General features: G+C 45.6%; 2 non-coding genes across 2 annotated transcripts; both read left to right on the top strand.

Annotated features, from left to right (window-relative positions):
- Positions 1-3,181: 3,181 nt before the first annotated feature.
- TRNAA-UGC (transfer RNA alanine (anticodon UGC)) lies at positions 3,182-3,253 on the top strand. Its single transcript has one exon. It is a non-coding gene; the product is annotated as a tRNA-Ala (tRNA).
- Positions 3,254-4,199: 946 nt separating this feature from the next.
- Positions 4,200-4,271, top strand: TRNAT-CGU (transfer RNA threonine (anticodon CGU)). Its single transcript has one exon. It is a non-coding gene; the product is annotated as a tRNA-Thr (tRNA).
- Positions 4,272-16,841: the final 12,570 nt, after the last annotated feature.

Here is a 16,841-nt window from a genome sequence, read left to right on the forward strand (position 1 = left end):
ATTCTGATGAATGCAAAAATAGTACTTTGTACATTGCTCTCAGGATCCCATAAATCAAGTGAACATATCATAACCACTTTCAGTTATTCATTACCCACTGATAAATGAAGAACGTTCTATTTTAATGCATTTTCCTGCAGCCATGAAGCTATAATTCCTGTCCTATGGATGTTCTATGATTAATTTCTTCTCCCCTGTGAACATCTAGTGTGCATTCATTCAACGTTTTAGTACTGGTAGGAACCTCCTGGTTACACCAGCCCACAGGGGATTATTGTGTCCGTCCATCTGTCGTGCAGGGAGGGGTTGGGTGGGGAGGGTGGGGTGGGGCTGGGTGGGGAGGGGCTGGTCACCCCGTGGTCCCTTATAAAACTCAACGTTTAACCTACTCACGCCGGCTTGTGCCCGCCCTCACAGTCGGGCATATGTGCGGAATACACCACGCCGCCGTTGACCCTGGCCATTGACCGAGCAACCCAACGTTCCTACCAGCTCCCTCCGCAGCAATGTGTTTGCCCATTTCATAATTATTTGGCACTCATTTGACACCTCACTTCTTCCTAACTCCGCTCACTTTTCTTGTGATTAGTCATCCACGTAATTTGCGTATGCTTTTCAATGTAACACGTTTGTTTTGTATCTTTGTCGCTTGCAATTTATTTCTAGGTTAATTGCTATCTTGGCAAACTGTTCCTTTTTTACAACAGGTGTTTCAAGTATTTCTGTTCAGATGTCCGTGTGCAACGTGTCGGTCACGCTAAGCAGTTGTTTTCGAATAAATCATCCACGGTCATGAAGAATATTCTAGAGTATTTGCAACATAATGCAGCCTCGCAAGCGGGTTAACGTTCATGGCAGCGCAAACGCATAGAGAGAATGAGACGTGTCAATGAAATGATCAATCTACGATAAAAAAAAACAATCGTGAAAATCAGTGGTTAGAAATAGCCCTTAAATAAATATACTTCATGTACAATTCCAGAATACTGCTAGATGAAGGCTCACCACGCCGTGTCAATTCATTGGGAGTTTTTTAACCATACGGTGCTTAACCACGCTGGTCTAGGCGGGTTCATGAATCGGCTTGCCAGGACCGGTTTTAGATATCGCTCGCCACTCACTGATTCTAAGCCATGGCTGAGATAGCCCTGATTACTGGGGTCATAGTGCTCGATTGCGCAAATCTTACCTCCCATTGTATAATTTATATTGACACACGAGCGCAAATTGTAGGGCTTCCCCAGCAGTGAATAATTGAATCGTGCTCGCGCCGCATAAAATACACGCGTACGGTAGAGCCCTAAAATAATATATAGCGTAATCACCACTTCGTATTTTTAGCTCTTCCTCGCTCGGCAAAGCCTTGGGACCGTTCGAGCAATATCGCAGAGTGCGACCAAAACCTTCAACCGTGTTTTGAACCATCGTCTCTGCATTAAGCATTCAGCAGGCATCAGCGTTAATGGTCTGAGCGGTGCCCGATGATGTATGGCGCCCGCTTCATCCTCTTGCTGCGGTATTCGCTGCATTTACCTAACCTGCTGCGCGATTAATCGGCCGGATGATTGACACGCACGCGGCGTGAGCGTGCAGAGACCGGTGCGCGGAGCAAGCGGTGTTCCATGCACACGGGCAGAAGAGACGCGATGGGTGTGCATCTATATATAGCAAAAGCTGCACTGTATATGCCAGAAAATCCGTGTGTTTGTATTTCGATTTAAAGCTTTCGTGACTGCAGGGATTCATCTTCTTGGTTTTTTCGGTAAAGTCACGTAGAATGGAAATAATAAAATAATAAAGATAATATTATTATGATAAATCCTTATTATTTTATTATTTCCATTCTACGTGACTTTACCGAAAGAACCAAGAAGATGGATACTTGTAATTCATCTTAGCATGCTGGCAAACCCTTCCATGCCCAAGAAGGACCGGGCTCCATTAGAATTGTCTTGATTATTCCCACTTGTATCCCCCACCAATCTGTGTCGATGATACTTTTACCACATCACCCACAGCGTTCCACAGTTGTTTTAGCGGATCATGTGGTGATACAGGACGCTGTCCCGCGCGTTTCGTTTCCACAGTGATTGTTTTTTTTCTGTTCCCCAATACTCCATCTGCCCTCCACCCTCCCCCCACAGTCTGCTTGTGAACGGATGCACCAAACAGCTGTGCGTACGATAACAGCCGAATCACTATTCAACTATTAAACCCTCTATTTGCTGTGTTAGAGCGACGTTTATTTTCCCTTAAAACAGGCCTTCTACAACTCCGGTGCTCACCACCCACCACTGCTTTGTGTTTGCCAATTGTATACATTTAAATACAAACATAATGAATTACACCTGAGGATTGGTAAACATGCACTATCGTGGACCATGGGGTTTGAGAAGCCCTTCCTTAAAATAGACTGTGAGCAGGTGGTGTGATATCAGACCCAAACGTGTCTGGGGACAAGGGAAAGTTGCCCAAAAGAATGTCATGCCTTTAGGGCCAATCAAGCAGGCCAAATAAGCTTGCTTATATGGCATGAACAGTTCACGACCCGAATGTTTACGAAAATAAAAGGTTATTGCGTTTTACTTCAATCGTAATCACTTGGAAGCATATCGTTGTCAATATCAAACGCAATGATAATTTCTTCCTGACAATGGCAGTTTTATATTTTTAATAAAACAACTTTCATGAAATTTCTTAATAGAAGAAGGTGCGGTGGCCAAGTGGTAAGGCGTTGGTCTCGTAAACCAAATATAGTGGGTTCGGTCGTCCCATCCAAGCCTCAGTCGTTGGAACTCTTCTTGTATTGTCATATTTTCTTGGCATTGGAACTACGAGAGTTTAAAGTTGAGGTTTTTAAGACGATTGGAGGAAATTAATGGCGCGCTCAAGGATACGATCTTTACTCAAGCAATGGAGCCTCGTGTGAATGACCTTAAAATGCATAAATTGTGTATGAATGGAACACCATGTATTTCACAATCAAACATATGCTTCATGGATTTTTATTGTAATAGTTGTTTTCACATGGGCACGAGATTAAACTATTCAGCGACTGTCAATGGTTTTCTTTAAATTCAAGTCAACCTGTTGTCATCTCAAATTTTTATGGCTGCGTGAGGATACGTTCAAGTCAGAGCTTCATTGTTCATTTTCAGGATTAATCACAATCCCTACAGTTGGGGATGTAGCTCAGTGGTAGAGCGCTTGCTTTGCATGTACGAGGTCCTGGGTTCAATCCCCAGCATCTCCACTACTTTTGCTTTTTGTCAAGTGACAAGTTTAGTTTTACTGTATATGCTTCAGAGGATACTTTTCAGTTCAATGTCAAGTCCAGTATGACAGCCAGAATCCACGCTAAATGTTGTTTAACTTCTCTCTAAAATCACTTGGAATGATATCGTTTTCAATACCGAAAACAACAAATTACCAACAGAAGAAGGTGTGTGGCCACGTGGTAAGGCGTTGGTCTCGTAAACCAAAGATCGTGGGTGCGATTCCCATCCATGCCGCTGGTGTGAAATGTTCTTGCTTTGTCACATTTGATTGACCTTTGAACTACAAGAGTTTGAACTACGAGAGTTCAAAGGTCATGTTTTTGATAAGAAGGCATAGACTCAATGGCTTGCTCAAGCAATGGAGCCTCACGCAAGCAATGGAGCCTCACGTTAATTACCTCAACAATTCATGAACTGTGTATTTATGTAACGCCGTGTGTTGTACTCTTCAACTCATATACCTGATGGTTTTGTATTGTCAGTGTTTTTAGTTATTTTCACATGGGCATGAGATCACATTATTCAGCTATTTTCAGTTTTTCTTCAAACTCAGATTATACTTGTTACGTGAAATTGGTATGGTTGTGTCAGGGCAAGTTCATATCACATCTGCATTTTCAGGATTATAAGCTAGGTCAAAGGTTGGGATGTCACTCAGTGGTAGAGTGCTTGCTTTGCATGTTTGAGGCCCTGGGTTCAATCCCCTGCATCTCCATTTATGCTGATTTTGTCAATTGACCAATATAGTCTAACTTCATGAGCTTCAGAGCATACATTTCAGGTCAGTGTCAGGTGTATTATAATTCAAAGCATCCACTGATAATGTCGATTTATTTGTTTCTTAATCCGTTGGGAGGGTATAGGTTTCCAAATCCAAAACACTAAATGCCTAAAAATTGTAAAAGGTTACACCAAGCAGAAGGCGTGGTGGCCAAGTGGTAAGGCGTTGGTCTCGTAAACCAAAGATCGTGGGTTCGATTCCCATCCATGCCTCTGGTGTGACATTTTCTTGCTTTGTCATCTTTTATTGACCTTGGAACTACGAGAGTTGAAAGGTCACATCTTTGATAGGAATGCATGGACTCAATGGCTTGCTCAAGAAATGGAGCCTCACGCAAGCAATGGAGCCTCGTGTTAATGACTTCAACAATCCATAAATAACGTGTTAAGTGAACGCCGTGTGTTGGACACTTCAACTCATTAACCTGATGGTTATGTATTGTCAGTGTTTTTAGTTATTTTCATATGGGCATGAGATTAAATTATTCAGCTATTTGCTGAATCCACGCCAAATGTTGTTTAACTTCTCTCTAAATCACTTGGAATATTGTTTTCAATACCAAAAAATAAAAAATCCCCCCCCCAAAAATCACCTGTTGAAATTTTTAGTGAAATTATAAAAGATTCTCAACAGAAGAAGGCGTGATGGCCAAGTGGAAATTCATTGGTCGCGTAACCCAAAGATCGTGTGTTCAATTCCCATCTATGCTTTTGTTGCGTGATCACTTGTCACGTGACATTTTCTTGCCTTTGAAACTAGCAAGGGTTCAAGGGTCATGTTCAGATGAATGGAGGCACTTCATGGCGAAATTAAAATTACGAAGGTAATGCCATGCAGTTACACGTAATCACGTCCCATGAAACTTAGATGCAAATGACCACTTACTTTGAGGCGCGTAACTTAGACCCATGCGTAATGGAAATTCACGTTGAAATGAATCACAAATTTTGACAAAATTGTTGACTGTTCTCGCCATTCTTATTGTGCAGCCTGCATTAGTTTAATCCGAATCGAGTAATTTGCGGGTCGCTTTTCAAATTTTCACCACGACGCTAACACAAACACACACACAACGGCCTCCTCTTTTCGAATGATGTCACAGCCTCGACAGCATCCACTCCGAGGCAGACGGCGCATATTTTATGGCTAATCCATCTGGCGGTAATAACCGGGGGTGACCCGCCGGTTCCGAACCGCGTAAACTCCGCCGGTGCCATGTCAACGCCCCCCAATTTACGTGTGATTTATTACTACACTGCCCGCCCCTCCCACCCTGTCAACCAACAACAGGCACACACCGTTCCTTCTCTTCCATCCCGCGACGGAGCCGGGCACCCCGTGAGTCATGTAGCCACAACAAGCAAATACGCCGTCGTCGTCGATGCCTGCCGGCGTCATTGCGGCGTGCACTTGTGGCCACAATAATTGAACGAATTGGGGAAAAAACTGGGTTGCAAAGTCATCAGAGAGAGAGAGCGGAGTGCTGCAGGGGTTATATCGGAGGTGGATGCGACTGGGCCATACGTTTGAGATGAGTAGTTCGTTGGTTCAATGGCGAGTCAGGGCCGGATTAAGTTTAATGGGGGCCCGGCGCTGTGATAGTGTTGGGGGGGGGGGCATCTATGTACATTAAATTCCTTCCCTTTACTGTTTTACCATCACCATGTCCAGCTTAAACGGAGACACCAGTACTCGGGCTGTACTCATGAGAGGCATTCGCTTGCGTGTGTATGTGTGAGAGAGAGCTTGGGAAAACGGCTGTCATTCATTAACCCGCGTTCCGCCTGGTAGAGGAATACTGTAAGTCGCGCATTTAAAAGCTCATTTGAAGCCTAACTGTTGCCACTTTTGGGGGAACACAGCGGGCAGAAGCGACATCACGCGTGGGCAGTTGACCCATCCCGAAAGAGCACGGAGCAAGTCAACGAGTGTGGTGCGTGCTTTCCACCGTGTTTTGGAATGGAAAACTCTCACGGCCTGCACCCGAATTCGTTCAGAATTTCCAACACACCGGCCGGAGCTTCGGCTTCAGCAAATCGCGGTGAGCGAAACAACGGGAGGGTCCCGATAAGGCAATTCTCACACTGCTTGTAAAAAAAAAAATGAGAAACTTTGCCAGCCAGATACGTGATACGTTTTCTCGCCATCTACGGAAGGCTTTAGAATCGGTTCGTTGTCACCCTTAAGGCACCGCAAAATCGATCCCCACAGGTTAACAGCGAGGACCTGTCCACTTAAAGCCCCAGAGGCACGAGCCAGCAAGAGGCAATATTGGCGACAGAGTCCTAAAGATTCCTGACTATGATGAAACCGGTATAGGGTTGTTTAATTGTTCTGCCGATATCTAAAAAAATGATGGCTCTTATTCTTATCTTGGTGGGCTAAAACAAGGCTGTGTGTATTGTACACCACAGTATTGTGATATACCATGTGACGTGCAAGGCATGATGGGAGAACCGATCCCATGAGCCACAATCACGACTTTTTCCGTCTAGTGGAGATAGGCGTAAAGACACGCACAAAGGTGTGTGTGTGCTACGTACGAACAGCAGGAAGGCCCATCTGATTATTATGCCTTACCATGCATGTCCCGTGACCACCACATTGCCCGTACAATGCTCTCAGCCTTGTCTAAACCACCACCAACTCTGGCAGAGCTGAACGCGTGGCCACTCGCCCTGCTGCCGACAGCCTGCTTTTATATGTGAAGGGAGAACACGGATTTGAACCCAGAATGTTTGTTGGTACTTTTTGGGGAACACACGGATATGTCCACAAAAGTGACCGTGGAACGCACCGTTCAGAGCTCACGCAGCACTGATGAGATTGATGAGATTAAATTTCACCTTGCTGTGTGAGCTCTTAAAGGTGCATTTTATGGTGTATTTTTTTTGCATTTGCGTGTGAAAGAGGGAGAAAGAGCAATACAATGTAACAAAACTCAAGAAAGGTAACAAAAGTATATATATATACGGCAAAAAACGAACCGTTTTTGTTGCATTATAAAAGATATATCTTCCTCCCACCGTCTGCTTTTCCTTCCCTGTTCCTCAAATCCCTTTTTCCTCTATCCTGCCTCTTCGCCGGCTCTGGTTTTGACCGGTGGCACCGCAGATGGGAAGGATGAAGGAAATCAAAACCACGACGTCAAGGACGGGCCCGCGTCGGCCTCGTCAGCCGGGTTGGGGTGCTGCAGGTCTTGTTCCCTCTCGCTGGGGACGAGATGACGGCACAAGCTGTGGCCACCTCGAACCGGGTTGGCCGGAGACCGCCGGCCACAGAGTGATGTTTTTTTTTACCTGGTGCTCAAGTAAGCGTTGCCAGACGCCAATGTTGCCCTTCGCAAATAATCAATCAACCGCCGGTTCAAGGGCTGGGTAAAGCCCAAACGAGTCCATTCCAGAGCTGTTTTCTCAACACGTTGATACACTTACCGACGACAAACAGCACAGCATGACAGTGGCTGACGTAAAGACTTTGTAACCTCAAATTACTGCACGAACATCTCAACTTCGTGCCGCGATGTACGTTGCACGGATGTTTATCTGCTTGTCATCCAAGTGTACCTATTCATCTGCCAGTCATCTCGGTCAGTCGACCCATGGCGCCTGCTGGGTCTGTCTCGTGACCTCCTGCCAGCGGGCGTTCGACACTTCACGTGGCCTTAAAGTGCACATAGCCTGGCACAATCGCCGTGGCGACGTCACCATCACTTCGTGGTGAATGGCGGTTGTTGCTGTTGTTGGTATTCATGAAGTCATAGTTCAAGATCTTGTAATCCTTTTTTATTTAGTAAAATAGCAATAATAATTTACAAACATGTGTCAATCCACTGCTGGATGAAGGCCTCCCTATCCTGGTTCTGGGGATTGTTTGACCATACTTCACCACGCTGGCTAGTATCGATTGGTGGAGGGGGCAGGAATTCCAGGTTCGGCTATCACTCCACGGATGTTAGCCACTGTGAGTGAATTAACTTGGATAGATATGTGGCTTCAGAGTGCCATGTGCTCATCACTGCACTTCCACAAAAAGTTTTGTGACAGAGCCATAATTTTAATTCCGATTTTTTTTACTTCTCCAAAACATTGTTTTCAACATGCCAAGTAAATTGAAGGAGGTTTGTTTCACAATGTTTCTTCAGTGAATTTTCGTATGTGGTGTGTGCGTACACACACAAAGAAACTATTCCCAAATGAAGATAAACTTATGTAAAATCTGTGTCTTTGTTGCGACAATTAATGAACAATCACACACAGTGGGACGAAAGCCAGAATTGGCAACAATCGGTATTTTCTGAGAAATCCCGTAGAAGTCTATTAATGCGGTGATAGTCGACCAAACTGCCCTTGCCAGCTAAAAATGACCAATAAACTCTTCCCTCAATTCTCGTCATAAAGGTTAACCCTTTGCACTCGCTGGTTTACATGAAAGTAGCACAGCATGAATCGCACATTCAATGAAACGCACATTCAAGTTAATGGGCACTGTTTTTTTACGTCCGTTTTTTGTGGAAAGCGAGTGACATGGAGGTCCCATGAAATGTGATTTAAACTGCAATGGGTTAGTAGTTTGTAATTACTTCAAAGCTCAATGAGCCTTACCCGAAATAAACTCACTGACAATTCACCGGGGCATCGGGCGAGGAGGGCATTGTGGATGTTTATGATAAAATGTGTCCTCACAACACGGGCAAGCCTCTGTCCATGCCAGTCCAATGAGACATCACAAATCGAGGGAACTCTAAGCTACGTACGGCACGAAAGAAGTTCAACATACATCATTAGAAGATCGCAGAGTATTTTAAAAAATAAATTTATTGTAAAATTAAAATCGCACTAAAACCTCAATTAGAGCCCCGAATTGAGACGTTTACCCAATTCCATATCAATGAGTCTTTTGTGTGTGAGTGGAGGAGAGCGGAGTACTGGACCTGAAAGGAATCCCACAGGAGGGATAACATTCAAAGGTTGTGCAGAAAAAGGGTACCTGAACCAACTTGCTGTACTTCCTTCTCTGGCCACCATGCAGTCCAGCGGATGTCGTGGTTTGACAATTCGCCTCCTTTAGAGAGAGCTCTACAGAGCCCCTCTAGAAGAGGGGATTTGGCCTACTCTTCCACGCTGACGGGAAGTCTTGAAAGGGGCCGTCCATAAATGACGTCACGCGATTTTGGACGATTTTTGACCCCCCCCCCTAGTCACACGGCGTCACAAAAAGTCAGACCCCCCCTCAAATATGACGTCACAAAGCTCTGCCCCCCCCCCCCAAATAAAACATGCTTCAAATCGCTTTAAACTATTGTCATTGTAGTGCGTATTTAATGTGGCGCTGCACTCTGATGTTGTAGGAGAAAACATTTATTAAAAAGTATATTTAATTAAGTAGAACGTGTTATCTATATTTATTTAAAGTTGCGCATTTTGATGTGACGTCACATTTCTCACCCCCCCCCCCCCCCTCGTCACACATCGTCACAAATGTCTGACCCCCCCCCCCCCCTAGGTGCGTGACGTCATTTATGGACGGCCCTTATGACCATTACACAACAGAAGCATCCTGACATCTCACTCCAGTATAGGCCAAAGTACACCGAAGCAAGCAGAAGCCATTTCCCATGGTGCAGTGCTTTTGCTGGAGCCACCCTCTCCCTCTCAGGTGCGTCACGAGTTATGTTCCCGTGGTTTCACAATATCTCGGGGTTGCAACGTCTCATCAGAGAGTATCCCCCAACGCAGAGCAAGGGCGTTGGCCAGGATTTTCAGCAGAGGAATGCAGCAGTGGCATCGCTTTCGAGCGTGCAGGCGGTGCAACTGCACAACCCCCCCACCCCATCCCCCGCAGCCCAGCTGGGGCCAAGGAGCCGGGCTACGAAGAGGGAGGCAGTTGGAAAGGGGGTCACCGTTTCATTCTTTGCACCTGAGCATATGCCAACCACGTGATGCACCTGATATACAATTGTAATGACAGGGTGACACCTGCCGGCCTGAATGTGGTAACTACGGTTATAGCTGCATTACATAATGCCTTATTATGAAGGGGCGTATTTCGGGTAAAGGTGAAGGGTGGAGTCAGTCGAGAAGCTCCGGGAACCATCCCGAAGGGTCTAGTAGGTTCTAGAAAAGGGGGCGTGACCAGAGGTAGAGCTTGGCCACGCCAGGCAGATATAAGGAGCACCGAAACAGAGCTTCGGGGCTGTTCGTGTGGGGTCTGGGTCCTGGTTGCGTCGCTGCTGTCGTCATTTCTTCATCTTCGACCACGTGGCTGTTCTTTTGCAAGAGCAGCTCCGTCGCTACGCTCGTCAGCCAGCCAGCGTAGCGCATGAACAGAGAGGGGCTGCGTATTTGGACAGCCTCGGTGTAGCCGCGTTACGAAGTGTATCGCCCTGTGTGCTCTTAATAACTAAGAAGCCTTCGACTCGACGTGTGTCGGCAGTAGCTCACTACACAATGACGGATTCATGCTTATTCAATACTGCGCGTCATGAAGAGCGTGTGTACTGTGTTAGTCTAATATGATATACACAGATGGAGATCATAGGGGCGGGTCAGAACGTTACAGCAAACAATACACAAACAGCATAGGAGTGCAAAGTATAGGGAAAAGTAAGCAAATCACTAAACATATACAAATTAAACTAAAATGTTTTTTTTTATTTTACCAGGTAAAGCTCACTGAGCTAATAACTTATTTTTCAGAAGCGACCTGGCCACAAATGAGTGATAGCTCAACACAATGGTTTATCACGTGGAAACTTATAGCAGCCAACCCCAAGTAATTTCAATAATCTAATCGCATGTTTCGTAGTGTGGTATCATGATAACGTTAGCTTTTCATGGGTAATATCCTGTTTTATAAAATACACATGTTTTAAGTCATCATGTCTCAGGATGCTGCAGCGGTGTAACGGTTACTACACTGGACTTACACAGCAATTCAAACAATGGGAAAGTTTCTTGAATCCCCAAAACCTCTGTCCAGCCAGCAGCATAAATGGGAACAACCATAGCTTGTCGTTCGGCACGTCGCGTGTGGTGGCGTGAAACGTGGGTACACCCACCTCTCCAGAGATATCTGACCAGCTTGGAAGACCCATAATACAGGGTTTATTGGGGTTAGATTGTGTTCATATTATTACGTCGTTAAACCCGCCACCAACTGACACAGCCAATTAGTAAGGTTTGTCACGTAACTAGAATATGCCAAATCGTTACTAGTACAGCATACCGGTGTGTTGGAGAGTAAATCTACAACAATTATAATCTGTGTACGACATTTTTCCAGTTATTATAACCAGCATCATCAGGCGACAGCCAGAATTTGGCCTACTTGGAAGAGTAGGCTAAATTCCCTCTAGAATGGCACTCTTGAAAAGAGGCCCTTCTGCCAGCATTGGCATTATCAAGTCATTGCAGGGCTGCACCTTTGCCTTTACCGTGTCTTAAGGTTTGAAATTACGACCAGGGTCTTATGCATAAGATCAAGACTTGGTGTTTCCACATTGTCCTGAGAATAGTAAAATACTGATACCATTAATACATTTCAGCAAAGAATGTCAGCCTGTGTGCATCGAACAAGTTTTAGCAAGTCAGTCAAAAGGGAGTTGCTTTGTGGTTAAGAACAAGTATTCCTTGCTGAAGGTCATCCATTAATGAAATAAAACAAAAGCCTGCAGTGCTTACAGTGGATGGCCTCTTGTTAACAGTCATGAATGAGTTTGGAACAGAAAGTTCATTATGACAGCCACCCAAACACTTAAAATGTGAAGGATTTAAAAAAAAAATACAGTATTTACGTTTTAAGCAATGAATCTATCGGCCCGTGGGTGAATGCCAAAAATGTCAGTCTGCAATCAGAGCCACCCATGGGTTCCTGGATGTCCGTAGCAGAATGTCACCGAAAGGTTAACTTTATTGGCAAAAATAATAATGCGGATTGCTCTGGCAATTGCAGACAATTCACAGGATGTGTCCACCACATTGGAGGTGTGGTTGAATTGCACTTAACAACAGCGAAAGGTCTTACAAAAAACAACAACACCAGGCGTAGTGTAACTCCTGGTGTTTTTAAGGAAAATGTTACATTTTGTTTCAAAAACAATAACGGCTAACATAACCAATTCATGTGCGATCAAAAAAAACTAACATTAGATTGTTTTTATTTTGTTGGCTAACAATGTCACGTAATCAATTTTGACTCATCGTGCAGCCGTTTAAAATTAAAGACAATAAATCACGTGATCATTCAAGCTGCTTTTGATCGTGAGCCCTTACATACCTCCCATGGGAGTGAAAAAAAAATATTGCCCAAATATGAACAACACTTTTTAAAATCTGATATTCGCATGGACTCGCAAAAGCCGTGAGCCAGCTACATACTCAAACCTTACGCATTGCACAAGTGGACGGCTTGAAGTTGTGTTTAGGCAGGCCAGTGGCAGTTCGAAGACCCCACGACATCATTCCAATGACCCCCCCCCCCGTCCCACCCGATACCTCGAGTAAAACCAGCAAAGGCGGCCAGCTGCCACCGGTACGCAGCAGTGTGTGTGTGTGGTGAGGGCCAACAGAGTGGATTGGTCGATGGGAAGTGGAGGAGGGAGGGAGGGGAGAGAGGCTATGTGCGTGTGAAATGGCTGGTTTTTTGGCGTCGTGTTGTGAGGACCACCATAAGGCCCGACTGGTTTGTGCGGGTCAGCTGGGCTGGGATGGGGACACTGCCAGCGGGAGCCAGTTTCCACGGGGCCTCTTTACGGGTTCCGGTGCGTTGCATTTCATCGAATAAATTACGCTTTTGAACTTTCAGATTGGCGCTATGCAGTTGCAGTATTACAGCACCTTAATGTTTCGTGTGAAATCAATAGTTGTTTCAAGCGCTTTGCCAATCCACCACTGGGTGAAGGCCTCTCCACACTGTCGGTCGTGGGTGTTGTTTGGCTATAATTTAGCACGCGTACCAGTGTATATTACGTGAGTTTTATACACAAAGTATGTTTGTTATCTATTAGTCCACTGTGCTAAAAAGAAAACAAATCCAAAAACCTTACTATCAGCCTGCATACACTGTAGAGTAGTGGCAAGTGCATGTAGGGCATAATGAAATGACAGTGAGGTCAGCATCATGCTTGACCGCCTTTGTCTTCCCAGTACTGATTAACACGCACTGCCCCAGGTACACCCTTAAGATTGAGTCGAACTAGCTGGTACTCGTGTTAGATTTGACGTCACTGTCAGCCTGTCCACTATTAAAATCGCATTCTTGGCTCAGAAGCCAGAATTGTTACGCTTGTAAATTTCTAGTTTTTCCAGTTTTTTTTTCTTGTATTCAATGTTGTTCACAAAACGTTGTTCGATCGATCTTCCATGCTGATTTGGAATCCCATTGCTCTAATCAGCCCCTTGTAACAGTTATGCACCAGGGCAGGTGCTGTGTGCTGGCGAGATCTGCCTGCGTCTGGTAAGCGTGTACCCAGAGTAGATTTCACTGGGCTCTTCCGCACACGGGTGTGATGGTAGTGACGAGACCGCCTCACTCACCCGGGAGAACTGAGCGTGCGTTCGACCTGATAAGCTCGGCATGTCACCCCCCCACCCCCCCAAGTTGTAAAGGCCTCTTCCCCTCCCCTCTGTCGCCTCTAAAACTGTTGGCGCACGGTGACACCAGCGACCCTGTGATCTCTGCCACAGTGCTAATTGTTGCGAACGAAACTTAGTGATGTAAACGTTCGTTAATCAACGCGTTATGTGTTTTTTAAAGATATTTTTTTTAGCACAAGATCACTACGAGTGGACGAAAACCATCAAGCATGACGATGACCATGATTCTCCACCAATGACCAAAGCACCACTGCCAATGAAGAGACAGTTGAATTTAGACAGACTAAGATTTGATCTCATTAGAGACTGCAGTACGCGGATAAAGACAAAAATTTTGTATTTATTTGATAACTAAAACACTGTCCAGCTATCACTTTGGCCTTTGCATCATAACGTTGTGCTGCCTCCATTATCTAATTTAGTCCACAATTCAACTGAGATCCCTGACTGCTGGGGGGCATGCCTCCGCACGCTGTTTCGTCGGTCGTGGTTTTTGACCATACTTCACCATGCTGGTCAGTGCGGGTTGGTGAAGGGGACAACTGGGGCCGCTTGAGACAACACTCACAACTGATATTAGCTGTTGCCCTGATTCAAACTCAGATAGTCTGGTTCACAGTGCGGTCCGCTAACCGCTGCTCCACCCATATTAATACGTACGGGTACGGTAAAATGTATTGAACAAGCACCATCGGATCCTCTATTCAGTGTCGTTTATTGAACCAAGCGAAATGGCAACTCATAAGAAACAACAAGAAATGGTCGGGTCACCGGCGGTTCCATCTGGCTCCTCTTCTCGTTAACTATTATTTACCGACTGAGAGTGGCGTCACAAGCGTGGCACATGACGGTCTCCGCGTGCCTGGGGGAAGAGTTGACCCCACGGGTCCAGGGAGACGACGAGGCCGGGTCTTCCAGTCAACAGGAAATTGTGTAATAATGGGACCCTTTGGCTGAGAATAATACGATTAATTTATTTAGCAGATCCCTGCCTGGTCGGATTGGGAAACCCTCCCACTTCCTCCAGTCTTGCTCCATTTTTTCAAGCGCTACATCCGGTGGCATCGTATCTCTAATGATGTCTTCCAATTTGTGTAGCCTTCCCCAGCACGTCTTCCCATCACACTTTACTAGCGTGATTATCTTTTCCAAGGTTATTGCTCTCTTCTAAGAACATTCCCAGAATAGCCCAATTACATCTTTCAAAGCCAGTTAATACAGACTTCAAGCATCATTGCTTTACACATTTTATGCTGGTAGGAACCTCCTGGTTACACCAGCCAACAGGCGATTATTGTGTCCGTCCGTCGTGCAGGGAGGGGCTGGGTGGGGAGGGGCTGGGTGAAGAGGGTGGGGCTGGGTAGGGGGTGGGAGGGGTGGGGCTGGGTGGGGAGGGGCTGGTCATCCCGTGGTGCCCTTATAAAACTCAACGTTTAACCTACTCACGCCGGCTTGTGCCCGCCCTCACAGTCGGGCATATTTGCGAAATACACCACGCCGCCGTTGACCCTGGCAATTGACCGAGCAACCCAACGTTCCTACCAGCTCCCTCCGCAGGAATGTGTTTAAATGTGTCATTTGTTTAATGGGATGCTGCATAATCTATTTACCACCCTTTGGCAATCAACTTCTGGATAAAGGCCACCCACACTGTGTCAGTTTTGGGAGTTATTTGTCCATACTACACCACCCTGGTGAAGCAGAACCCAGAAGCGGTTTCAGATACCACTCGCCACTTTGTCAAACATGGACATCTGTAAAAAAAAAACTTCATAGCTCATCGGGATTCTTCAGGATAAATAAAGATTCTGATTATGACAAAAGGGGCTGCACAGGTACATGTACATTGTAATAGGTGTACAATTTGACCCATTCGTTTATTCATTAAACATGTTTATTGCAAGCAAAGCATATGTTGCGTACAGGAAATGCGCATAATGAATGGCACCGCGTGTGATGAGCTTTGCCCGAGCACGTATCGTAGATGGGCTGCCATCCTTTAACCTCCAAATGGCACTAACATCTACTGCCAATAAATGATAGGCTGAATCCGCCAATGCTAAAGTACAGTCCTACACACCATTACAGATTTACAACAGCATACATTACTCGTGTAATGAGCGGAGCGGTGGCGCATAGTGGGCTACGGGGTTTTCACGCTGGGCTTGCAATCCAGAGGTCGTCGTCGGTTCGATTCCATTTCCCGGCGCAGTAGCTGCAAGTAATGGGACAATCGCACGGCATTTAACCCCTTCCCGCCACCCAGCAGAATAAATGCGCACACGACAGTCGATGCCTGATCAACGTGGAAGTGTTGGCCAAATACCATCTAGAGAGCCCACCTTTAACGGAGGCCCTTCCGCAGCCAGTTACGTGAACAAAAACATCCATTGTTGCACCGTTCAATTTAAAGTGGAGGGCAAAATAATGAACCACGCGATAACTTAGCACGCCGAATCCGTTTGTACGCGTCCATTGATTACGATGCTGAACCCATTTCGGAACCCCGGTAATTGATTCTGAAAACGGTTATTGAAATAGATGCTTAAAACGGTTACCAGTTTGACTTGTGAAATCGGTTACCGGTTTGCAGATTACCGCTTCACCAACCGTAACCACCTCTTTGGGTTTGATCCAACGCGCAAGATCTTCCACGAAGCTCATGGGCCACCCAGGGCCACAGGTATTGTGAGGCCCCCAGTAATATTTTCAAAAGGAAAACAAAGTAAAACATTTTTTACAAGGCTAACAACAAAAATTCAGCATTCACAAGTGAAATAACTTTTCACTGAAATCTCTGGAGGCCCTCCAGCTGACGGAGGCCCCTGGGCTTGCAGCCCCTAAAGCCCTCGGTGCCTTGATCCGGAACCTGGGGCCACCCTCAAACCGCACCCGCCCACGGCAGCAGCAGCAGGTGCTGATATCTGATGCACAAATGGACGGAAGAAAAATGCAAACTGCGGTCACCCAGAACAGACCGACCGCACAACGTAATGAGAGCGCGATCCACAAATTCAAATTCATTTATTAGGTATAGCCCTGTGAGCCATTCGGCTCTTGAATCGGGTGCAACCGCAACAAACAAAAAACATGAACAAGAAAACATCTTAAAGTGAATATTGCAACCGCAATAAACAAAAAACATGAACAAAAAAACATCTTAAAGTGAATGTGTGACTTTGTGCA

Source organism: Lampetra planeri, chromosome 23, assembly GCF_965212315.1.
Source record: "Lampetra planeri chromosome 23, kcLamPlan1.2.h2, whole genome shotgun sequence".
NCBI lineage: Eukaryota > Metazoa > Chordata > Hyperoartia > Petromyzontiformes > Petromyzontidae > Lampetra > Lampetra planeri.